Source organism: Lissotriton vulgaris, chromosome 3_1 (genome assembly GCF_964263255.1).
Source record: "Lissotriton vulgaris chromosome 3_1, aLisVul1.2, whole genome shotgun sequence".
Lineage (NCBI taxonomy): Eukaryota > Metazoa > Chordata > Amphibia > Caudata > Salamandridae > Lissotriton > Lissotriton vulgaris.
The window spans coordinates 61,165,950-61,192,099 of NC_141689.1; positions in this window are offsets into that span (position 1 = coordinate 61,165,950).

The window sequence follows — 26,150 nt, forward strand, 5'->3', positions numbered from 1 at the left end:
ACTGCAGAAATTTGGAAAGACATTGGTGCCGCTACTATAACCCTACAGACAAAATCTTATACAAAAGCGCCCTTTCTAAATATAAAGACCTCATCACGTCTGAAAAAACTATGTATTACACCTCCCAAATCAATCAGGCAAAAAACTCTGCAAGAAAACTGTTTCAAGTGGTCAATCAACTCTCAAATCCTCCGGCCCCTCTTGTGACCTATCTCAAACCCTTTGCAACTCCCTTGCAGATTTCTTTCAGAGAAAAGTCACCTCTATTTTCTCAGCCTTCATTCAAAAATCTCCTTCCACCACTATAACCAATCAATCCTCACCCACATATGCTCCATCCTTTCCTGTATTCAAAGCTGTCACCGAGGAACAAGTCCACCGCTTAATTTGCAGTACCAAATCAGGGTCACCCCAAGATCCTTGCCCCCTGGCTGTTCTTAACCTTATTCCAGAAGCCATCTCCCCTGCTTTGACAAACATTTGCAATGCTATGTTTACTACTGGCTCATATCCCTCAGTCTGGAAAAAGGCTATCATTAAGCCTCTCCTGAAAAAGCCCATCCAGTTATAGACCCATCTCATGTCTCCCCTACCCAGCGAAAGTATTTGAAAAAGCTATGAATATGCAACTCTCGAAATTCATAGACGAAAACAATCTACTGGATGAAACCCAATTTGGGTTTAGGCAGGGACATGGAACTGAAACTGCTTTAATAAAAGCGGCAGATGAAATAAGACTGACTCTGGACAAGGGAGGAGCGGCAGTACTAATACTGCTAGATCTTTCCGCAGCCTTTGACACGGTCGATCATGTCATCTTGATCGACCGTGTCTCAGCAATAGATTTCAGCATAAGGCCAAACAACTTCTTGCCTCCTTCTTGGCCAACCGATCACAGGCAGTCAAAAATGGGCCCTTTCACCTCCCCCACTTTCTCTCTTCCTTGCGGAGTACCACAGGGCTCCTCGGTAAGTCCGACCCTATTCAACATATATGTTTCGGACTTGCCGAGGGTGATTAAGTCTTACGGCATTGCCCTCACGACTTATGCCGACGATACCCAATTGGTGCTATCCATACACAACGACGGAGCGACAATTGCTGCAAACTTCCAAAAAGGAATGCTCGCAATCAGTTCCTGGATGTCATCAAACTGTCTCAAATTAAACTCTGATAAGACAGAGGTGATGACATTTGGGAAGTTGGAACCTACCTGGTCCCCTCGATGGTGGCCTACTGAGATGGGACCTCCTCCACAGCCTGTCACCAAGGTTCGTAACCTTGGAGTTATCTTTGATGACAGACTGACTTTTCACCATCATGTTAACTCCATAGTCTCTTCTTCACCCTGAAGAAAATCAAAAAACTTCTTCCATACCTTCCCATTTCAGCTGGCAAAACCCTAATCAGTACTTTGGTTTTTGCCAAAACAGACTACTGCAATGCCCTCCTTCTTAATGCACAGGAGAGCAGGCTCCAGCTAGTACAGAATGCCTCAGCCAGAATCAGCCAGAATCCTACTGGGCATTCCTAAGTTCACTTCCAGTTCTCCATACATCCAACAGCTGCATTGGCAACCCGTCAGGAGTCGCACAAAATTCAAAGCATTGTGTATCGCCTATAAACCTGTTAACAACTTAGGCCCACAATTCCTCAAGGACTCCCTCTGTCCGCTAGAAAATCTAAGAACACTTCGTTCCTCCTCAGCTCACCTGCTCAAAATTCAACGTACAAAAAAGGTCAATTGGGGCGACAGATGCTTCGTGATATCCACTGCCAGACTCTGGAATGCACTCCCCCTTTCCATTAAAACAGCCTCAACGCTCATTAGCTTCAGGAAGAAATTAAAAACCTGGCTTTTCCCACACTAAATTCTGCCATAGTTACCGCACTGTTTCATTGAGCGCCGAGACACCCCTGGGTAGTTGTGCGCTATAAAAATTGCCAAAAACATAAACATAAACATAAACATGGATGTGTGAAAAGGTGGGTGGATGAATAATGGGTAAATGGATGGATGAAAGGGTGGATGGATGTATGGATGGAAGGAGGAAAGGGTGGATGAAGGATGGATCTATGGATGGAAGGATGAAAGGGTGGACGGATGAAGGATGGATGGAAGAATGGATGTATGGATGGGTAAAAAGGTTGCATGGATGGATGGATGGATGTGTGAACAGGTGGGGGGATGAATGATGGGTGGGTGGATGAAAGGGTGGGTGGATGAAAGGGTGGGTGAATGAATGAAAGGGTGAATGGATGATGGATGTATGGATGGAAGGATGAAAGGGTGGATAGATGAAGGATGGATGTATGGATGGATAAAAGGTTGCATGAATGAATGATGGATGGATGTGTGAAAAGGTGGGTGGGTGGATGGGTGGATGGAAGGGTGGATGGATGTATGGATGGATGTATGGATGGAAGGATGAACGGGTGGATGGATGTGTGAAAGTGTGGATGGATGAATGATGGATGGATGTGATGAGGTCTAACAGGCGTATTTATGGTTGTCGATAGTTGTTGATGAGGAGTACCAGTTTCGGAAGTGGGTCCTTACGCCTAAAAAGGTTTTACAAAGGGGTCTCGGCATCAAAAAGTTTGAAGACCTCTGCTCTACCCTGACCCTTTACACCTCTTTCAGCTTTCAGTTTAAGCCCCCAGGGGCCGTCTCTCATTACAGAATATGGCAGCTGCAACTCTCTTCAGGTTGCGACCAGCTATTCATGGCATTTCTGTTGGCAATTAACTGCAAAATCATCACAAATTATCCGCTGCCACAGATATTACTAAAATTATCTTCTTAACACCTTCCCTAATTCCCCCGCTGTGCTGGGGGAGGGGGAGCGCACACAGTGCTGCAGTGCTCATGACAAGCCCAGCTCGTCATGCAGCACGGTGGCGATGTGCTCATGACAAGCTGAACTCGTCATGACCATGCCTGTTTCTTTAGAACGCTCAGCACAGTGGGGGAATTAGCCCTGCGTGTGAGCGCCGCACATGTCATGACGAGCTCAGCTCATTATGAGCACAGCAGCACTGTGTCTCATGATGAGCTGAGCTCGTCATGAGCATGGTAGGGGTTAAACATGCCAACAACTACTGAACAGATTCACACAACACAACTAAAAGCATGATATGCATTACTAAATCTTCCTTTCTGCCGAATTTGGTGTAATTCTGTTGAGTGCTTTGGGCTACAGCTTTCGAATAAAAAAGGTCCTATGGGAATTACCATGGGAAGCGCACCTTTTTCTTAACCTCCTTTTTTCTCTGCCCCCCTTACAGATCACCCTGAAACATCTCATGGGCAACAAGACCCAACTTTGCACTTTTCAAAGAAAATGTCATTATGATTCATCTACCGGCGCCAAAGTAAAAAAAATGCTTTTTCTATGGAAACATGGTCCTAATTATAACTACTTACTCGCGACTACCAATAGTGCCAGCAATCCTAAACTCACATTTGAAGAATACTCAGACACTACAGTATGCCAAGCAATTCAATTTAATTACTTCTCTGACGTGTTTTGGCATTACGCCTTGTTCACGGTCAAATCACAAAAAGCCAAACACTTCCGTGTTGAAATATAGAAACAATAGTTTAAAAAGAGTTGTGCACAAAACCAGAGCAGCATTGTCTGCCATCTTGCAGCAGACCACCATAACATTAGTTATAATAGTAATACAATGCTTTATATGACAAAGCAGTGTAAACACAGTGTCTTTATGTAAACATATCTAAAATGGATATCATTGAATGTAGTGCTAGTGATAACTTATCAACAATACTCTTGTCATACAAATTTCATGAGCAGCAATTGTGATGATTTGCGTAAAACAAAAATTATATACCCAAATGATCCTATTGCACCACTATATGCAAGTGTGCAAGTATCCAGTGCAAGCAGAAATTATCATGCCTTAAAATTGATGAATAATAGATATAACAATAGATAGTTAATAGCCTATAAAACTGTCTTACGCATGCGTAAAGTTCATGTGAAACAAGAGACCCAGCTGATACTGCCCAAGTGGGCAATTCATGTTCAAGCAGGATATTTACCCAATAAATACACATGCATCTACAAAATGAATTACAATATATATTTATCTAAACAGCATGCTATGGAGTCCAAAAGACTGCTTTTGCCTAAGTGAGCATACCACATAGTTGCATCACAGCCCTAAAAGAGCAAGATTTCTGTGATCATTGAATATAGATGCTTGGACAACTACTCTATATCCCATTAAGTACAGTCATCTACATACAAAATAGAATGGATAAAAATCTATGAAAAGACATTTATGCCTCGTCAGAAAAAAATTCAAAATCACAAAACTGCAAAGTTAACCCTCTCTCTTTAATGCTAATTACCCTACATGTAATGCTAATTCTTCCCTGAAATTCAGGCCCCGCGGGTTTATGGCTTCAAAATCAATGATGTCCCAAGATTCCAACTTGCACAGTTTTTGCTCTTTATTGCCACTTTGTATATCAATTTCTACTGAAGCAATCACAATAATTTGCAGCAGTTTTTCATTCTGCAAATGAGCCAGTGTATAGTGTTTGTCATTATGTCTTACTGACCGCGTATGTTTCAAGACATGTTTGTTCGCCTTATGAATGGTACTGCCAATATACATCCAATTACAAGGACATAATAGACCATATGCACAATATGTCGTGTTACACATTATTATTTTCTTGATCACAAATTCTCTAGTTGTGTTTGGAAATTGGAACATCAAACAATCAGTGCTGCTGCTACATGTCTTACAGTTCTTACACAAAAATAATCCACCCCTACCCCACTCATTGGTGATGCTTCTCTGGGTGGTTATCATATTCTGACTGAGGTTGTCCCTCAGTGATCAACTTTTTCTGAAAGTTATTGGCGTATAAGGATGCAGATGCATGTTTAGCACATCGTCCATTTTTAATATATGCCAATGTTTATTCAAGATAGAATTTAGATGGAATGCCTGATTGGATAATGTGGTAATAAATCTAACATTCCCAGACTCATCCGCAAACTTTTTCTTATGAACTAACTCATTTCTAAAAACCTCATCTACTCTTGTGCTTGCTTGCCATATGATTTTCTTACTACACCCTCTTTTTTGCGATTCCTTAAATGCATTTGCAATTTAAGTAATCGCAAATTTGCAATTACTTAAATTGCGAATTTCCATTTGGGTTGATGCATCTCAAATGTAAAAATACTTTTGCAAAGGGGCAGACTCGCAGAATCTGCCCCTTTGAAACCGGTATTTAGAATTATGCATGTGCCCCTAAATTAGAGGGATGTACACTACTTACACTGAGTAAGCTGCCCCTTCAGGTTCCTTCTTGAATACTCAGTCTCAAGCTTAATAATAAACACTTAAAAACAAATACACTCAACTGATGATGTCATTAGTGATGTGATTTGAGATGACATCAGTGATGTCATGAGTGATGTCACTGACCATGTCATGAGTAATGTAATATATGAGGTCATAAGCAGTGCATTACGGGGGTGTACATTATAGTAAACTCAGGTTACAATAACTGCTGAATTTCACTGGTTTTGTATGAGAGAAATCTGAGCCTAACTATAACGTCCTCATAACCTTTATTTTTGTCTGTGAATTTCCAGCTTTTTTTAATTCTATTTCTTAACTATCCCCTGCATGATAGATCACCCTGAAATTTTCAAGACAGCAGCTTAAGTTAGTGGCAAACTAGTTTTGATAACTTTCACGAAGATCCGTCAAACGATCCAAAGTTATTAGCAAATGAAAAAATGTTCTTCCTATGGAAACAACATCCTAATTATAATAACCTTCTAAGACCCCAAGTGGTTTGCAGAAAGCATTACACCTTTTTAAAAAGTTCTGCACCACTCAGAGTTTTAAAGGAGGAATATTTCTAGATAACCAGTTACTGGAGAATGCTAATACTTTTACCTATCTGGGTGTGTTGTTGCAGAAAGATATGCGATGGAGCTGCCAAATAGATGCCATCACGTCAAAGCTCCGACAGCTGTCAGGTATCCTACACAAAGAGTTCAATGCTTCTCTGACTAAGCCAACTAGCCCAGTTCTACAAATATATGAAAAGAAGGTTGTGAGATCAGTGTTAAAAGGGACAGAACTCCGGGGTCTTGAGAACATGCCCCAGCTCACTGTAGCTGAAAACTGCTTTCTTTGGAACATTACTGCTCTTCCACAAAGCACTCCAACACTGCCTTTGTTGTTAGACCTTGGCCGTAAAGCTCTGGTTGATCTTGCCAGGTTGAACCCTATTCTGTATTGGCGCAGAATCTGGAGCACACCGGAACTACTACCATACGCTGAAGGCCTTAGGGATATGATTAAGGCAGACACTTTTCATTCGTTGGCTTTGTGAAATTAGAGCATTATTGATAAACATGGGCATGCAAGATTTATGGGATAACCCTATGAACAACCCAATTCCATCTAAATAAATTGTAAAAGAAAGATACTGGAATATGGTCAATTATAATACTTATAACAAATGTGAAAGCTCATCCCAATCAGGACTTTTCATAACAGTGAAGCCCTGACCTAAATTGGAGATGTACTGGGATATTATATTCAAACCTTATGACCAGAAGCTGTACTTCCAATTTAGAGTGGGGGCTCTGCCCTTGCGAACCTTCACGGCTAAGAAGGCAAGCAAGGGCGACAGTAAATGCTCTTTTTGCGAGATATGTGAAGAGTCCTATGTTCATGTCCTTTTTGTGTGCCCAGCATATACAGCTCCGCACAAAGCGTGGTTTGCCCCAATATGCAGATTGTTGTCTATCAGAATATGTAGCACTGCAATGAGGATATTGCGTAATGATATTCTCTCTTGTATTGCAATAGCTGTAGCCAAGTATCTGAGCTGGGTATGGGCTTTAAGATCAAGATCTCTCCTAACCAATTGCTCTATTGATGTCTGGCATCCATGTCCGTAGTTTATTCTTTTTAACCAATGTATATTGTTGATTACTTATTGTATTTCTAACTAGGACAATCCAATATTTTATTGAATGCATTATTTTAGTAGTTTAATATGATCTTAACTAAGTGTAAGATTGATTTTTAATCATTAATCTTTTTATTGTATTTTTTAAATCACTGCACTGACATTTTCTGTAACAAAAATGAGTTTTATTAGAGATATTTCGCTTTTATGACATTTATTTGTTGAATAAAGCTTTTTTGGATTGGATTGGATTGGTACTACCTACTGACGACCGCCAGTAGATAATACATATACATAAGTGTGTGTGTGTGTATATATATATATATATATACACTGACGAAGCTAGTAGAGCGAAACGCGTCTGTCTGGGCGAGGGGGGTTTGCAATAAATAACCAGTGTGCTGACCATTTTTGCAACTTGATGAAGTTGTTTTGTGCTGTAATATATATATATATATATATATATATATATATATATATATATATATATTACCTACTGGCGATAGCCAGTAGGTATATATAGTTAGGATTTTTTCTCTATGGAACTTTTGAAAATTCTATGCCTAATAACTTTGGCGTTTGTGGACGGAATTGGCTGAAATTTTCAGGAAAATGGCACATTTTGTTTCTGAACAGCTCCTGGAAATTTGGGGGGGGGGTTTGTCAAGGGGGGGCTGAGAAAAAAGGGGGGTCCCAAAACGCGTTTTTCCCATGTTAATTTCCATAGGGCGGTTGGCCTCACTTTTAGCCCGAACAGCTGAATGGATTTCCACGAAACTTGGCAAATTTGTAGGGACTGTTAGCCCGATGTGCCTTTGCTAGGTCTCAATATATGTGCTTCAGTGATTTTTGAGAAATTAACGTTTAAAACAAGATATATATCTGTAACAGCGCTCCGGGCAGCGCTCCGGTTCGCGAACTTTTCGCGTATCGGAACTTTGCGAAGCGAAGCTGATTGGCTCTCTGGTGTCTGTCAACATTCTAAACAGTCCGGAGCGGCCGCCATCTTGTCTCTCGGTAGGATCGAGAGACAAGAGGAGGCCAAAACAAAGGGGGAAATGAAGGAAAGGGGGCAAGGTAGACCCCTTCTGACCCCCTAGGATTGATGAGGGGGATATTATAGAGCCACGCCGGGCCCAAAAAAAAAAAAAAAAATTCCGATTTTTTCGCCGTAGAGACGCGTCTTGGTACGCGAACCGGGCAGCTAACCGGGCAGCTAACCGGGAAGCTAACCGGCAGCGTAACGGGAGTCTGAGGAGGAGCTGATTGGCTGTCAACATTGTAAACAGTCTGGAGCGGCCGCCATCTTGTCTCTCTGTGGGATCGAGAGACAAGAGGTGGAAAAAAAAAGGTGTAAATGAATGAAAGGGGTAAGGCAGACCCCTCCTGAACCCCTAGGATTGATGAGGGGGCTATTAAAGTTCCCTGGGGGGTGAAAAAAAAATTGCGATTTTTTGCGGTAAAGGTGCTTCCTGGTACGTTAACCGGGCAGCTAACCGGCAGCGTAACGGGAGTCCGACATATTGTGTTTTTTGAACGTTTGTGATATGTGCACGTGTGGATTTTGTCTAATTAAGGTTAAAAAAAAATATATATATCTTTAACCTCATAGCTGCTATTACACATTCCTCCCCAGTGCTGCGCTGTCCATTAGAACTAGTGCTGAATGGACGTTCAATGGTCGTGCGCAGCACTGGGGAGGTAGTGCTGCCGTCGGCCAATGCACCGAGGCAGCACTTAAGGGGTTAAGCGTGTTCTGGCGCGCTTACGTTTTGGGTTTGGTTTGCGCTGCAGAGACGATACGTCACGGTTATGCGATGCATCATGAGGCGTCTCACGGGCTACGTGATACGTCACTTAATAAAGAATATATTTTACAGCTATAGATATTAGCTTTTAAAAAACCAATGAAATTCACAGAAAAAAACATAGGTTATAGACCATATATAGTTAGGAATTAGCATTTACAAAACCTTGAAAATTCACTGAAAAAACCATAGGTTATAGACCATATATAGTTAGGGATTAGCATTTAAAAAACCTTATTTTATTTGCACAAAACCATTGAAATTCCATATATAGTTAGTTGCACTAACTATATATCGCGGACCCGCAATCCACTGCTAATGATGTCACATATTACATCATTCATGACATGGTCAGTGACATCACTGATGACATCACTGATGACATCTCAAATGACATCACTGATGACAACACCCAGTGACTGTATGTTTCTGTAAAGTTAAAATATGTCTTACATATTGAAGAATGAGTGGATGTATAAGTGTCTGGATGAAGGATTTAGTAGGTGCATGACTGACTGTATGAGAGAATGATTAAATGTGTCTCACTGAGTGCATGGGTTAGTGATTAAAGTGTCTTAATTTGGCAATCATTATTTATGTTCTTCTGTAAACTGCTGCATGTTTAAATCAGTAGCTATATCAGTAACTATATGGGTTATTGAATGGTTGCCCAAGTATTTGTATGGGAGACTGAGTATGTGTGGGTGGCTGGGAGGTGTATAACTCTGTGCATAGATGTGTGAGCAGTTGATTCCCTAGGTGTATGGGTTCAAAAGTGCATGTAGAAACAGCTGTATGGACAGTTGACTGTGTGCATGAGTATATTGGTGAGTGAATGGATATCTCAGTTCTACATGTCAAAGTAAGTACATATGTAAAACACACTCCATGTGAGAGTTGACATATATAAATAACTGAACATAAGAGCCAGTGAATGTGAGAGTGGCTGTATGAATCATTGTGAACTTGTATCAAGGGTTGTATAAGAGAGTAAATATGTGTTAGTATATGTTTGAATAAGTAAGGTGTGTATAACTGTATAGTTGAGGAAATGGAGGTGTGATTGATTCTTTGCATGACTGACTAGGTGTGTGAGTAACTCCATGGATGTGTGACAGTCTGTGAGTGCCTGTTTACACTGAGTGTATCTAAGGTTATATTAGAGTCTGAAGATGTATTATCACATAAATGATATCATCAGTGATGTAATCAGTAATGTCAAATGAGATGTCAGTGATGTCATCAGTGATGTCATTTGAGATATCATCAGTGATGTCATCAGTGATGTCATTTGAGATGTCATCAGTGATGTCATCAGTGATGTCACTGACCATGTCATGAATGATGTAATATGTGACATCATTAGCAGTGGATTGCGGGTCCGCGATATATAGTTAGTGCAACTAACTATATATGGAATTTCAATGGTTTTGTGCAAATAAAATAAGGTTTTTTAAATGCTAATCCCTAACTATATATGGTCTATAACCTATGGTTTTTTCAGTGAATTTTCAAGGTTTTGTAAATGCAAATTCCTAACTATATATGGTCTATAACCTATGGTTTTTTCTGTGAATATATATATATATATATATATATATATATATATATATATTTTTTTTTTTTTTCAAAGCAATTGAAATAAATCACCGCACTCTTCTAGGATTTGGTTAAGCTTTTTAATCCATCAAGGAAAAAACTTCCTCACCTACGCGTTTCAAACAGATTACTGTTCTTGCTACAGTGAGCAAGAACAGTAATCTGTTTGAAACGCGTAGGTGAGGAAGTTTTTTCCTTGATGGATTAAAAAGCTTAACCAAATCCTAGAAGAGTGCGGTGATTTATTTCAATTGCTTTGAAAAAGTCTAAACGAGTCTTGTCCTTGACTCGGCATCGGCACCAGCTGAATGGTCGCTCCTTCTCCAGTAAGGGACATTTGCTTCGACATATATATATATATATATATTCACCTAACTTCGTTGCTTCCTCTGCTGATTTCAGGAAAAACGAAACCGGACCCAATCAGGTAGTTTGTCAAGTTTTATTTGTGCAACACAATCACCGTCATGACGTATTTCGGGCCCTTGAGCCCTTGATCACATGATGTAGTTAAACATACCACCATCTTTTAAAGTGCACTCATGAGTCATATGACCACTGGGCCTAAGAACATAAACAACAGACTACCGCCTGATTTCAATAACATTTCCGAGGAGGAGTAAAACAAACTATTTACGCAAACAATGTTGCCTGTAAAAAGATCTACCCCCCAATAAATGACAAAACCCCGCTTTCATAAACCCCATAATGCCACTTTTGTTATGCATATCACTATAAATTCCCTTTGCAATACACCTTAATAATATGTGCAAATATCCGCAAATGAATAAATATAGTAAAATCACAATAAATAAATAATCATATATATACATACCTAAATATACATCATTCATATTATGATTTCATTCAATAGTTGTGCAAATCTGCTACTGTAAGTGCAAAAAACGCATTTGGTAAGTGCAACTGTGCTAATAACAATTGTAAACAATAGGGTTTAGAGACAGCGGTTCAAATACAGCCTATGTGGGCTCTCTATAGATACTTGAAATCGCTGCGTTCCAATTGCCCTTTCAACGTGGAAAAACACTCTATCATGCAATCTTAACGGAGTAAAAGAAAAAGAAAACGAAGAATAAATTTTCCTGTCACCGCTGTGTCTAATAAACCAATAACCACACCATTTTTCTTTCTAAAAAGCAATCTCATGTTTTGATGACTCCCTTTCTCAACATATTAGCCTTCCCCCTACTGAGGTTACTCCACGGGGTTGTTTATAAACATCTTACAGGCCTGGTAAGCTCTTATCACTCATCTTGGTCCGTCATAGGCACGTATGCAAGTCTTAGGTGTCTTGGAGTTTAACTCTATAATATATCTTGTCTCCAATAACCTTAATTGGGCCTCCCTGTCCCCTCCCCTTCGGAGTGGTGGGACCATATCTATTGCAAAGTAGCTAAGGCACCCAAGATCACCTTCGTGACAGGAGTTGATATGTCTAGCCACCGGGTAAGCCTCATCATGGTTCTTGATTGCCCTATGTGCTGGAGTATGCATTTGTGGACCTGCAACTTGGTACTTCCCACATATTGCAGGCCACATGTACACTCCAGCACATATACAACGAACTCAGACTTACAAGTGATTTTCTTGGAGATGGGTTTCGGTGACTCACTGAATGGGGTCATGTATGTTGTTCTACTCTTCCCCAATTTACTTGCCTTACATACGGCACATTTAATGAAACCCTTGCTGATTTTTAGCCAGTCACTGCTGTTGACAACCTCAGGACTACTCTTGACTAACATATCACTCATCGACCTTGCTCGGCTGAATGTAATTGCCGGCTTGTCTGATAGAGTTTTGCCAATGACGGGGTCCCTCTTAACAATGGTCCAGTTCCTACAGATGATATTCTGTAGTTGTTTATGTTGCCAGCTATATGCTGTAATTAGCCTTGGCTGTTCTGGTTCTACATCACCTCTACTTTGGGTCTACCTCAACTCCTCTTCTCGATTTAGGTGACCTGGGTGCTGGTTGGCCTTGGTGATGGCTTTATTCACCACTGACACCGCATATTCCCTTTCAAGAAATCTTTCTTGGCTACTAATCTGGGCTTGGATACATGTCTCCTCCATACTACAAATCCTCCTGATCCTCAGCATCTTCCCGTAGGGGATGCTTCGGATCAGATGGGCCGGATGGTGGCTAGATGTGTGCAGGACTGTGTTTCCTGCTCTGCCCTTCCGGTGCAACCTTGTCTCCATTTTGCCTCTGTCAATGTAGACCTCCACATCTAGGAAGTTTACTACAGACCTACTAATCTGACCAGTAAAATTCAGATTCAAGTTGTTGATATTTATATCTGAGATAAACTTCTCTGCATCCACTTCTGTTCCTCTCCAGATTATGAAGAGGTCGTCAATAAACCTATACCAGGCTATGATGTTATTTGACATGACCTCCTCAAATGTGGTTCTGAGGACCTGCTCCTCCCACAGCTCATTTGCAAGCATCCGTAGCTGGGAGAGAAGCAGGCCTTCATCGCCACTCCTCTTAGCTGCTAAAAGACCTGGTTTTGAAAGAGAAAGTAATTATTGGTGAGACATGCTTGGATCATCTCACTGATCATAACATTGTGGTTTAACATTAGAGCTGGTCTGCTGCGCAGAAAGTGTTCCACTGCTCGTATCCCATCCATATGGTTGATACTAGTGTAAAGAGCAGTAACGTCAAGTGTAATTAACAAATAATCCTTCTCCCAAATTATTGGTCATATCTTCTCCAGAAAATCCCCTGTGTCCCGCAAATATGAAGGCAAGGCTCTCACGTGTTGGGGCGCTAGAGGGCGCACACGCTGAATGGCCGCACTTGAGTGAGGCTCCTGCAGCCTGGACAGACAATCCTGCATTTATCCTGATGAACCAACTCCATACCCGTCTAAGAACACGCACGAGTGCAGAAGATACTACACTTCAGACTCGGTGAAAGTCTGAGAGCTCTCCGACTTGGCAAGCCGGAGTTAGAGGAAGCGGAGATTTGACCGGGAGCTGCGCCGGAGCTGGGCGGAGTGAGTTGCGGGAAACCAAGGTCTACGCTGGACCGCGGCGCCCCACGAGGCGCACAGGCCTCGAGAGGAAGGCCGCCGGGAAAGTGCCCAACTCTCAGCCCTGTGGCAGTGCGGAGAATCAAGAGGCACCGGAACAGGACTTCAAGCTACTGACACCATCTGCGGCGCTTGGCGGGGCGCCTGGACAACAGTCGCCTGTGGTACACGCTAATGGTTGAGGGGGCCTAAGCATTGTGGTGAGACGCGCAGGCTGCGGATGGAATGAAGAGCGGCTATTTAATTAGAAAGGTAGGGCCACACACATGGTCAACGCGAGGTAACAAGTGGCAGACAAGATGGCTGCCATGAACTCAAAATGGATGCCATCAAATGCTAAGATAACGGCAAAACTCAGATGTCTTTCGCTAACGCTCAACTTAATCGCTATCAAATGACAACATAGTGGCCTTTGAGAACTGTTTGGTGCTTTATGCTACCATGGATGGTGCTGATGTTTCTCTAACAAGCTTGCATAGTTATGAATGGTTGGAAAACGGGATGTGTAACCTGTTAGCTAATGAGAAGAAGAGGTCAGGTAATTGGGGTTCAACTGCTTTGTTAAGTTGGGTTTGGGGAAGGGGAGAGGCATGGCCAATGATGCCTCAGTGGGACCAGGTTGGGACTCGGGCCTTGAAATGTTGTGTGACAGGTTTATTAGACTGACAGCTGGAAATATGTTGGGGGTTTCTGCTAATAGCAAGTTGGGGTTGCTTCAGTTGGGGGAGGGAGGGGTATGGGTACTTGAAAAGTCTGTTACAGGTTTGGGTGAAATATCTATCAAAGAGATGCTACATCTAGATCCGGTAGGATTGCAAGATGGTGAAAAGTGGGAGATTGCTCTTGCAGTGCATATTGTACACACATGTATTCATTCACAATACTGCACTGGCATGTACGGTACTAAGGGGCCCAGATTGACTGGCTGTCGTCCTAATGGAGAGGTACAAATCCCAAGTGTCACTATTTATGGAAGCTGGCCCTTGTTGTCTTACCTAACACACTGCATAGTCCCACGAAACCAGCCTGATCATGGGGGACACTGATTTAAACATATTGACATAGAACGTGAGGGGCCCAGGAGACCCGAAGAAAAGGCGCCAAATTCTATCTTACCTGGACCGCCACTCAATACACATAGCCTTTCTCCAAGAAACTCATTTCAAAGCACAGGCTGTTCACACCTTTGACAGCAGGTGGGCGATGCACACTGCCTTCTCCTCCTACTCGACAGACGCTAGAGGTACAGCGATACTAGTAAAGAGGGGCATGCCCTTTGTCATGGCAGGCACCAAAGTGGATACTCAGGAAAGGTATTGTATGATGTGGGGCAGACTAGGACATATTGCGGTCACTTTGGTATGCTGCTATGGCCCCAACATCGATGACCCTCAGTTCTTCACGGACTTATGGGCAGCCATTGTAGGTACGGTCCCACAGCACCTATTCTGGGGGGGAGATTTCAACACTACACTAGACCCGGCTGTGGACAGGTCACACCCGGCCCCTCATCATTACACTAGGGTTAGGACAACACTACTCGTGTCACTCAAAGATCACAATTTTATAGACACCTGGAGACATCTACACATGGACACACGGGAGGGTACACATTTTACGGCACAAGCACGTTCATGGGCGAGGCTCGATTATATATTTATCTCACCTCAGCTCTACGCTGCGCTTGTAAAGGCGCAACACCTCCCTAGAACATACTCTGATCACTAGCCTGTAAAAATTATGTTGAGGTCTGCGGACCTCGGCCCCCCTACAACTGCCTGGCGATTGCAACCCACGATGTTACTTGATACTGTATTTTAGGAAGAACTGCGAAAAGAATGTTTAGATTTTTTCAAGCGAAATAAAGATTCTGTGAATGACGTGGAATCTATTTGGGACGCATTCAAGGTGACTTTGAGGGGGATCTGCATTGCTAAGGGGTCAGGAGTTTTGAAGAGTATAATGACACGACTGACGAAATTAGAGGCTGAGCTCAAAAACCTTGAAGCATCGTTGGGTAATTGTCCTGATGATGCCACTCTCTCAGACATACTTGAAAAATTGACTGAATATACCGATGAAACCGCTAGAGAGTCCAAATTAAGGGGCAAACATTGGATAGCTCGCCGATTTGGCGAAGGTGAAAGGCCAGGGAAGGCTCTGGCTGCTACGATGAAACTAGCGCGACCCCCTAATATTATATTAGAACTTGAAAGCCCAAAGGGTGAGGTGTATAGAGATACCACGCAAATTCTCAACACTTCTGTGGCACATTACAGCGCATTGTACACGTCCACTAGGACTGGTAATCTCCACTTACAGAAATACCTTGACGATGTATCTGGGTTGGCTGAGTGACGCACAGAGGGCATTTCTGAGTGCCCCTTTTGAATTGGATGAGGTATGTGATGCTATTATGCACATGCAGTCGGGTAAAGCTACAGGACTCGATAGGATCCCAATAGAGTTTTATAAAACGTACATTGACTTTATGGCACCGGTGTTACGGGAGGTCTACGAAGATGCACTTTAGGTGGGCCACTTACCCCCATCTATGCATGCAGCACTTATCACATCACTCTTAAAACCCGGGAAACCGGCGAATAGATGCGATTCCTACCGGCCCCTTTCATTGCTTCACTGCGACGTGAAAATACTAGCAAAACTAATCGCTACTCGTATCAATCTCCAGCTTCCTAACTTGATTTTACCCAATCAATCGGGCTTCGTTCCTGGCAGAGCGACGTCACATAACTTACGCACCTTCTTTTCAGTCCTAAACACAGTACACGAAGACCAACCGAAGGCTGCCATTTTCCTTGATGCCACTAAGGCATTAGACTCATTGGAATGGGATTATGTGTTCCAGGTAATGGAGCACATGGGTTTCCCAGCTCTCATGGATCAGGCTATTATACGAAGCTCCACTGGCCAGAGTGCTTATTAATGGCAGGCTTTCCTCTGAATTTTCTATCACAAGAGGCACCAGACAAGGGTGCCCCCTGTCACCGATGCTGTTTGCTATAGCTACAGAACCACTTGCGGCAAAGTTGAGGCAGCATCATAGGGAAAAAGCGCTGAGATGTTTCCAGAGACAAATACTGATATCCATGTATGCAGATGATATTACTTTATATGTGCGAGATCCCAGTGAGAACTTAAATCCAATTCTCAAAGAATTTATTCACTTTGGTAGACTCTCAGGAGTCCAGATCAACTGGGACAAGTCTTGTATTTTTCCACTCACGGCATCCACAGGACAATTTGTGCTGGATTACCCCTTTGCTGGTGCGAGGGAGATTTTCGATACTTGGGTATCCACATAGAAAAAGATCGGGATGAACTATTGAGGGCCAATTATGGCACAACAATGACTCGCATTATAGATAATATTACACGATGTATCACCCTGCCTTTCTCCATGGCGGGTAGAACGTCTCTGATTAAAATGGTGATCCTGCCACAATTACTATATCTATTTTTAAACATTCCCTTCTATCCAGGCAGGTTTTTTTTTTAACAACTCCGAACGGAATTCATCAGATTAGTATGGGGCGGAAAATCGCCTCGGCTCAAATGGGACATCCTCACTAGGCCATACAACCAGGGCAGGGTTGGTTTTCCCGATTTTGAGCTGTATTATCAAGCTGCCCAGGCTCACTCTGCCTTTTTCTGGGTGCGTCAGCCTAGGTACATGCCCCAACTGGCGGTGGAACATTGGTTGGCTCATCCAATCCCCATAGAAGGCGCACTATACGCCTTAGTCCCAGGAAGAGATAAGACGCCCACGACAGTGATGAGCACGGTGACCGCATGGACCCGACTGGCTGCTAAATTGGAGACTAGCATGCTCTACGCGCCGCTATTGCCCCTCGTTTATCATCCAAGCATGCCCCTACTACAGGAGGCAGGTTTTCGTAAGCTGCTCCACAGTATCCACGTCACGACATGGGGCGACCTATATCATGCTGGCACATTCCGATCTATGGAGCATTTATATGAAGGCATACAGCCATCTCCACTTGACGTCTTTCTGTACATTAGGCTACGACAGGGACTTAAAGTGCTTACACCTGACTTCCCTCATGAGCCTCAGACTTTTGCACCGCTGCAACGCATCCTTCAGGATGATACACCCAACAAACTGGTATCGACAATATACAGATCGGTCCACTCACTACTCGACGCCCCACCATTAGCGGCTAGAGCAAAATGGGATCAGGAGCTGGGGGTGCCACTAACGAACAAACAATGGTAATTTTGTCTACAGCAGACAGAACACATTTCCTCTAGCAGCAGATTCAGAATTATACATTATAAATTTGTCCATAGACTGTATTACACTCCAGCCCGAATCTGTATATTTCAACTACGCGCCACTGACAATTTTGACAGGTGTCACGCCCCTGGGGCTGATTTTCTAGACCTGGCATGGGCGTGTGATGCAGTGCAGATATACTGGCGCCAGGTGTTTACAGCTCTGTCCAAAATGATTAATACTGAAGTGGAACCCTCCAGGGGCGGCTCTAGGCTCATGGTGGCCCTGGGCAGGGAGCGTAGGTAGGGGGCCCCGGAAGAGGGGGTCTGGGCGGGGCGGAGCGTGGAGGCCAGTGAAAAGGGGGGTAGGTCAGGGTGTTTGGAAGTGGAACAGAATCCCTGCCAGGGGCCACCACACAAATATGTATCCATCCTCAGAGGAATATTATATAAAGGATATATATTGGCCTGGTGGCCCCTGTGGTTTTGTGGCCCTGTGCAGGTGCACAGCTTGCACATGCCTAAGGCCGCCCCTGAACGCTCCCCTATTCTGGCTCTCCTGGGATACTTAGAGCCCATATAGACGGCTCCGTTGAAATGTTACCTATTAGGAGGGGACGAAGCTGCTGAGGAAGGGATGCCCTCCTAGGTAGACGCTGGGAGATCCTTAATAAGTTACTCTTAGACACACATCTGAGAACACTACATTGAGAATTTGGGTTCGGGGTTCTGGAGAGAGGAATGTGTGATGGATGATTTTGGGGAACGGTGTGGTATTATTGTGCAGTCATACACTAGCTGGATCGCCCTCACGTTGCTTGGAGGCAGGTAATAGGTACTTGTTGCATCTCCTTGTTGAATGCTATACTGCAGAGACTTTTATTTGTAAATATGTGCGGAAGCTACGGGCTGCCTGACATGCAAAATGAACTTGGGATGGGTAAAGTGTGAGACCACCTGATTATTGCACAGTGCAGTTGTGATGAGTCTACATGTGTTCAGTTGCCCTGTTTCTGTACATGCCTTGTTGATTATGGCCTAAAATGTGTACACATGAATGCACCTTTTTTGATGTATTATCGCTCAAAATTTCAAAAATAAAGTTTAAAAAAAAAGGCTCTCACTTGTTCCTGGAGAAAATGATCGATGTAGCGGGAAGTGTTCTCGAATGTCCCCTGTCTGGCCGAAATAATCGGCCTCCCTGGTTGTTTCGCTGGATCTTTGTGCACCTTAGGGATTAGGTAAAATACCAGAATCACAGGGTAATTGGTCTTTAAAAACTTGAATTCATCCATGCTCAACAAACCTCTGCTCTTCCAGGTTAGTAGTTTAGAGTGGAAGTTGTTCCATGCCGTTTTTACCGTTGGCCAATCACTGCAGCCATAGCATTGCCTATAAGTTAAATGTTTCAAGGCCTCTTCCATATACAAACTCCTGGGCCATAGGACGACTTACCACCCTTGTCCGCTTGTCTGATGATAACCTTGTTCTCACTTTGTAATTTCTTCATTAGACTGTTTCTCTAACAAGCTTGCATAGTTATGAATGGTTGGAAAACGGGATGTGTAACCTGTTAGCTAATGAGAAGAAGAGGTCAGGTAATTGGGGTTCAACTGCTTTGTTAAGTTGGGTTTGGGGAAGGGGAGAGGCATGGCCAATGATGCCTCAGTGGGACCAGGTTGGGACTCGGGCCTTGAAATGTTGTGTGACAGGTTTATTAGACTGACAGCTGGAAATATGTTGGGGGTTTCTGCTAATGGCAAGTTGGGGTTGCTTCAGTTGGGGGAGGGAGGGGTATGGGTACTTGAAAAGTCTGTTACAGGTTTGGGTGAAATATCTATCAAAGAGATGCTACATCTAGATCCGGTAGGATTGCAAGATGGTGAAAAGTGGGAGATTGCTCTTGCAGTGCATATTGTACACACATGTATTCATTCACAATACTGCACTGGCATGTACGGTACTAAGGGGCCCAGATTGACTGGCTGTCGTCCTAATGGAGAGGTACAAATCCCAAGTGTCACTATTTATGGAAGCTGGCCCTTGTTGTCTTACCTAACACACTGCATAGTCCCACGAAACCAGCCTGATCATGGGGGACACTGATTTAAACATATTGACATAGAACGTGAGGGGCCCAGGAGACCCGAAGAAAAGGCGCCACATTCTATCTTACCTGGACCGCCACTCAATACACATAGCCTTTCTCCAAGAAACTCATTTCAAAGCACAGGCTGTTCACACCTTTGACAGCAGGTGGGCGATGCACACTGCCTTCTCCTCCTACTCGACAGACGCTAGAGGTACAGCGATACTAGTAAAGAGGGGCATGCCCTTTGTCATGGCAGGCACCAAAGTGGATACTCAGGAAAGGTATTGTATGATGTGGGGCAGACTAGGACATATTGCGGTCACTTTGGTATGCTGCTATGGCCCCAACATCGATGACCCTCAGTTCTTCACGGACTTATGGGCAGCCATTGTAGGTACGGTCCCACAGCACCTATTCTGGGGGGGAGATTTCAACACTACACTAGACCCGGCTGTGGACAGGTCACACCCGGCCCCTCATCATTACACTAGGGTTAGGACAACACTACTCGTGTCACTCAAAGATCACAATTTTATAGACACCTGGAGACATCTACACATGGACACACGGGAGGGTACACATTTTACGGCACAAGCACGTTCATGGGCGAGGCTCGATTATATATTTATCTCACCTCAGCTCTACGCTGCGCTTGTAAAGGCGCAACACCTCCCTAGAACATACTCTGATCACTAGCCTGTAAAAATTACGTTGAGGTCTGCGGACCTCGGCCCCCCTACAACTGCCTGGCGATTGCAACCCACGATGTTACTTGATACTGTATTTTAGGAAGAACTGCGAAAAGAATGTTTAGATTTTTTCAAGCGAAATAAAGATTCTGTGAATGACGTGGAATCTATTTGGGACGCATTCAAGGTGACTTTGAGGGGGATCTGCATTGCTAAGGGGTCAGGAGTTTTGAAGAGTATAATGACACGACTGACGAAATTAGAGGCTGAGCTCAAAAACCTTGAAGCATCGTTGGGTAATTGTCCTGATGATGCCACTCTCTCGGACATACTTGAAAAATTGACTGAATATACCGATGAAACCGCTAGAGAGTCCAAATTAAGGGGCAAACATTGGATAGCTCGCCGATTTGGCGAAGGTGAAAGGCCAGGGAAGGCTCTGGCTGCTACGATGAAACTAGCGCGACCCCCTAATATTATATTAGAACTTGAAAGCCCAAAGGGTGAGGTGTATAGAGATACCACGCAAATTCTCAACACTTTTGTGGCACATTACAGCGCATTGTACACGTCCACTAGGACTGGTAATCTCCACTTACAGAAATACCTTGACGATGTATCTGGGTTGGCTGAGTGATGCACAGAGGGCATTTCTGAGTGCCCCTTTTGAATTGGATGAGGTATGTGATGCTATTATGCACATGCAGTCGGGTAAAGCTACAGGACTCGATAGGATCCCAATAGAGTTTTATAAAACGTACATTGACTTTATGGCACCGGTGTTACGGGAGGTCTACGAAGATGCACTTGAGGTGGGCCACTTACCCCCATCTATGCATGCAGCACTTATCACATCACTCTTAAAACCCGGGAAACCGGCGAATAGATGCGATTCCTACCGGCCCCTTTCATTGCTTCACTGCGACGTGAAAATACTAGCAAAACTAATCGCTACTCGTATCAATCTCCAGCTTCCTAACTTGATTTTACCCAATCAATCGGGCTTCGTTCCTGGCAGAGCGACGTCACATAACTTACGCACCTTCTTTTCAGTCCTAAACACAGTACACGAAGACCAACCGAAGGCTGCCATTTTCCTTGATGCCACTAAGGCATTAGACTCATTGGAATGGGATTATGTGTTCCAGGTAATGGAGCACATGGGTTTCCCAGCTCTCATGGATCAGGCTATTATACGAAGCTCCACTGGCCAGAGTGCTTATTAATGGCAGGCTTTCCTCTGAATTTTCTATCACAAGAGGCACCAGACAAGGGTGCCCCCTGTCACCGATGCTGTTTGCTATAGCTACAGAACCACTTGCGGCAAAGTTGAGGCAGCATCATAGGGAAAAAGCGCTGAGATGTTTCCAGAGACAAATACTGATATCCATGTATGCAGATGATATTACTTTATATGTGCGAGATCCCAGTGAGAACTTAAATCCAATTCTCAAAGAATTTATTCACTTTGGTAGACTCTCAGGAGTCCAGATCAACTGGGACAAGTCTTGTATTTTTCCACTCACGGCATCCACAGGACAATTTGTGCTGGATTACCCCTTTGCTGGTGCGAGGGAGATTTTCGATACTTGGGTATCCACATAGAAAAAGATCGGGATGAACTATTGAGGGCCAATTATGGCACAACAATGACTCGCATTATAGATAATATTACACGATGTATCACCCTGCCTTTCTCCATGGCGGGTAGAACGTCTCTGATTAAAATGGTGATCCTGCCACAATTACTATATCTATTTTTAAACATTCCCTTCTATCCAGGCAGGTTTTTTTTTTAACAACTCCGAACGGAACTCATCAGATTAGTATGGGGCGGAAAATCGCCTCGGCTCAAATGGGACATCCTCACTAGGCCATACAACCAGGGCAGGGTTGGTTTTCCCGATTTTGAGCTGTATTATCAAGCTGCCCAGGCTCACTCTGCCTTTTTCTGGGTGCGTCAGCCTAGGTACATGCCCCAACTGGCGGTGGAACATTGGTTGGCTCATCCAATCCCCATAGAAGGCGCACTATACGCCTTAGTCCCAGGAAGAGATAAGACGCCCACGACAGTGATGAGCACGGTGACCGCATGGACCCGACTGGCTGCTAAATTGGAGACTAGCATGCTCTACGCGCCGCTATTGCCCCTCGTTTATCATCCAAGCATGCCCCTACTACAGGAGGCAGGTTTTCGTAAGCTGCTCCACAGTATCCACATCACGACATGGGGCGACCTATATCATGCTGGCACATTCCGATCTATGGAGCATTTATATGAAGGCATACAGCCATCTCCACTTGACGTCTTTCTGTACATTAGGCTACGACAGGGACTTAAAGTGCTTACACCTGACTTCCCTCATGAGCCTCAGACTTTTGCACCGCTGCAACGCATCCTTCAGGATGATACACCCAACAAACTGGTATCGACAATATACAGATCGGTCCACTCACTACTAGACGCCCCACCATTAGCGGCTAGAGCAAAATGGGATCAGGAGCTGGGGGTGCCACTAATGAACAAACAATGGTAATTTTGTCTACAGCAGACAGAACACATTTCCTCTAGCAGCAGATTCAGAATTATACATTATAAATTTGTCCATAGACTGTATTACACTCCAGCCCGAATCTGTATATTTCAACTACGCGCCACTGACAATTGTGACAGGTGTCACGCCCCTGGGGCTGATTTTCTAGACCTGGCATGGGCGTGTGATGCAGTGCAGATATACTGGCGCCAGGTGTTTACAGCTCTGTCCAAAATGATTAATACTGAAGTGGAACCCTCCAGGGGCGGCTCTAGGCTCATGGTGGCCCTGGGCAGGGAGCGTAGGTAGGGGGCCCCGGAAGAGGGGGTCTGGGCGGGGCGGAGCGTGGAGGCCAGTGAAAAGGGGGGTAGGTCAGGGTGTTTGGAAGTGGAACAGAATCCCTGCCAGGGGCCACCACACAAATATGTATCCATCCTCAGAGGAATATTATATAAAGGATATATATTGGCCTGGTGGCCCCTGTGGTTTTGTGGCCCTGTGCAGGTGCACAGCTTGCACATGCCTAAGGCCGCCCCTGAACGCTCCCCTATTCTGGCTCTCCTGGGATACTTAGAGCCCATATAGACGGCTCCGTTGAAATGTTACCTATTAGGAGGGGACGAAGCTGCTGAGGAAGGGATGCCCTCCTAGGTAGACGCTGGGAGATCCTTAATAAGTTACTCTTAGACACACATCTGAGAACACTACATTGAGAATTTGGGTTCGGGGTTCTGGAGAGAGGAATGTGTGATGGATGATTTTGGGGAACGGTGTGGTATTATTGTGCAGTCATACACTAGCTGGATCGCCCTCACGTTGCTTGGAGGCAGGTAATAGGTACTTGTTGCATCTCCTTGTTGAATGCTATACTGCAGAGACTTTTATTTGTAAATATGTGCGGAAACTACGGGCTGCCTGACATGCAAAATGAACTTGGGATGGGTAAAGTGTGAGACCACCTGATTATTGCACAGTGCAGTTGTGATGAGTCTACATGTGTTCAGTTGCCCTGTTTCTGTACATGCCTTGTTGATTATGGCCTAAAATGTGTACACATGAATGCACCTTTTTTGATGTATTATCGCTCAAAATTTCAAAAATAAAGTTTAAAAAAAAAGGCTCTCACTTGTTCCTGGAGAAAATGATCGATGTAGCGGGAAGTGTTCTCGAATGTCCCCTGTCTGGCCGAAATAATCGGCCTCCCTGGTGGTTTAGCTGGATCTTTGTGCACCTTAGGGATTAGGTAAAATACCAGAATCACAGGGTAATTGGTCTTTAAAAACTTGAATTCATCCATGCTCAACAAACCTCTGCTCTTCCAGGTTAGTAGTTTAGAGTGGAAGTTGTTCCATGCCGTTTTTACCGTTGGCCAATCACTGCAGCCATAGCATTGCCTATAAGTTAAATGTTTCAAGGCCTCTTCCATATACAAACTCCTGGGCCATAGGACGACTTACCACCCTTGTCCGCTTGTCTGATGATAACCTTGTTCTCACTTTGTAATTTCTTCATTAGACTGTTTCTCTAACAAGCTTGCATAGTTATGAATGGTTGGAAAACGGGATGTGTAACCTGTTAGCTAATGAGAAGAAGAGGTCAGGTAATTGGGGTTCAACTGCTTTGTTAAGTTGGGTTTGGGGAAGGGGAGAGGCATGGCCAATGATGCCTCAGTGGGACCAGGTTGGGACTCGGGCCTTGAAATGTTGTGTGACAGGTTTATTAGACTGACAGCTGGAAATATGTTGGGGGTTTCTGCTAATGGCAAGTTGGGGTTGCTTCAGTTGGGGGAGGGAGGGGTATGGGTACTTGAAAAGTCTGTTACAGGTTTGGGTGAAATATCTATCAAAGAGATGCTACATCTAGATCCGGTAGGATTGCAAGATGGTGAAAAGTGGGAGATTGCTCTTGCAGTGCATATTGTACACACATGTATTCATTCACAATACTGCACTGGCATGTACGGTACTAAGGGGCCCAGATTGACTGGCTGTCGTCCTAATGGAGAGGTACAAATCCCAAGTGTCACTATTTATGGAAGCTGGCCCTTGTTGTCTTACCTAACACACTGCATAGTCCCACGAAACCAGCCTGATCATGGGGGACACTGATTTAAACATATTGACATAGAACGTGAGGGGCCCAGGAGACCCGAAGAAAAGGCGCCACATTCTATCTTACCTGGACCGCCACTCAATACACATAGCCTTTCTCCAAGAAACTCATTTCAAAGCACAGGCTGTTCACACCTTTGACAGCAGGTGGGCGATGCACACTGCCTTCTCCTCCTACTCGACAGACGCTAGAGGTACAGCGATACTAGTAAAGAGGGGCATGCCCTTTGTCATGGCAGGCACCAAAGTGGATACTCAGGAAAGGTATTGTATGATGTGGGGCAGACTAGGACATATTGCGGTCACTTTGGTATGCTGCTATGGCCCCAACATCGATGACCCTCAGTTCTTCACGGACTTATGGGCAGCCATTGTAGGTACGGTCCCACAGCACTTATTCTGGGGGGGAGATTTCAACACTACACTAGACCCGGCTGTGGACAGGTCACACCCGGCCCCTCATCATTACACTAGGGTTAGGACAACACTACTCGTGTCACTCAAAGATCACAATTTTATAGACACCTGGAGACATCTACACATGGACACACGGGAGGGTACACATTTTACGGCACAAGCACGTTCATGGGCGAGGCTCGATTATATATTTATCTCACCTCAGCTCTACGCTGCGCTTGTAAAGGCGCAACACCTCCCTAGAACATACTCTGATCACTAGCCTGTAAAAATTACGTTGAGGTCTGCGGACCTCGGCCCCCCTACAACTGCCTGGCGATTGCAACCCACGATGTTACTTGATACTGTATTTTAGGAAGAACTGCGAAAAGAATGTTTAGATTTTTTCAAGCGAAATAAAGATTCTGTGAATGACGTGGAATCTATTTGGGACGCATTCAAGGTGACTTTGAGGGGGATCTGCATTGCTAAGGGGTCAGGAGTTTTGAAGAGTATAATGACACGACTGACGAAATTAGAGGCTGAGCTCAAAAACCTTGAAGCATCGTTGGGTAATTGTCCTGATGATGCCACTCTCTCGGACATACTTGAAAAATTGAC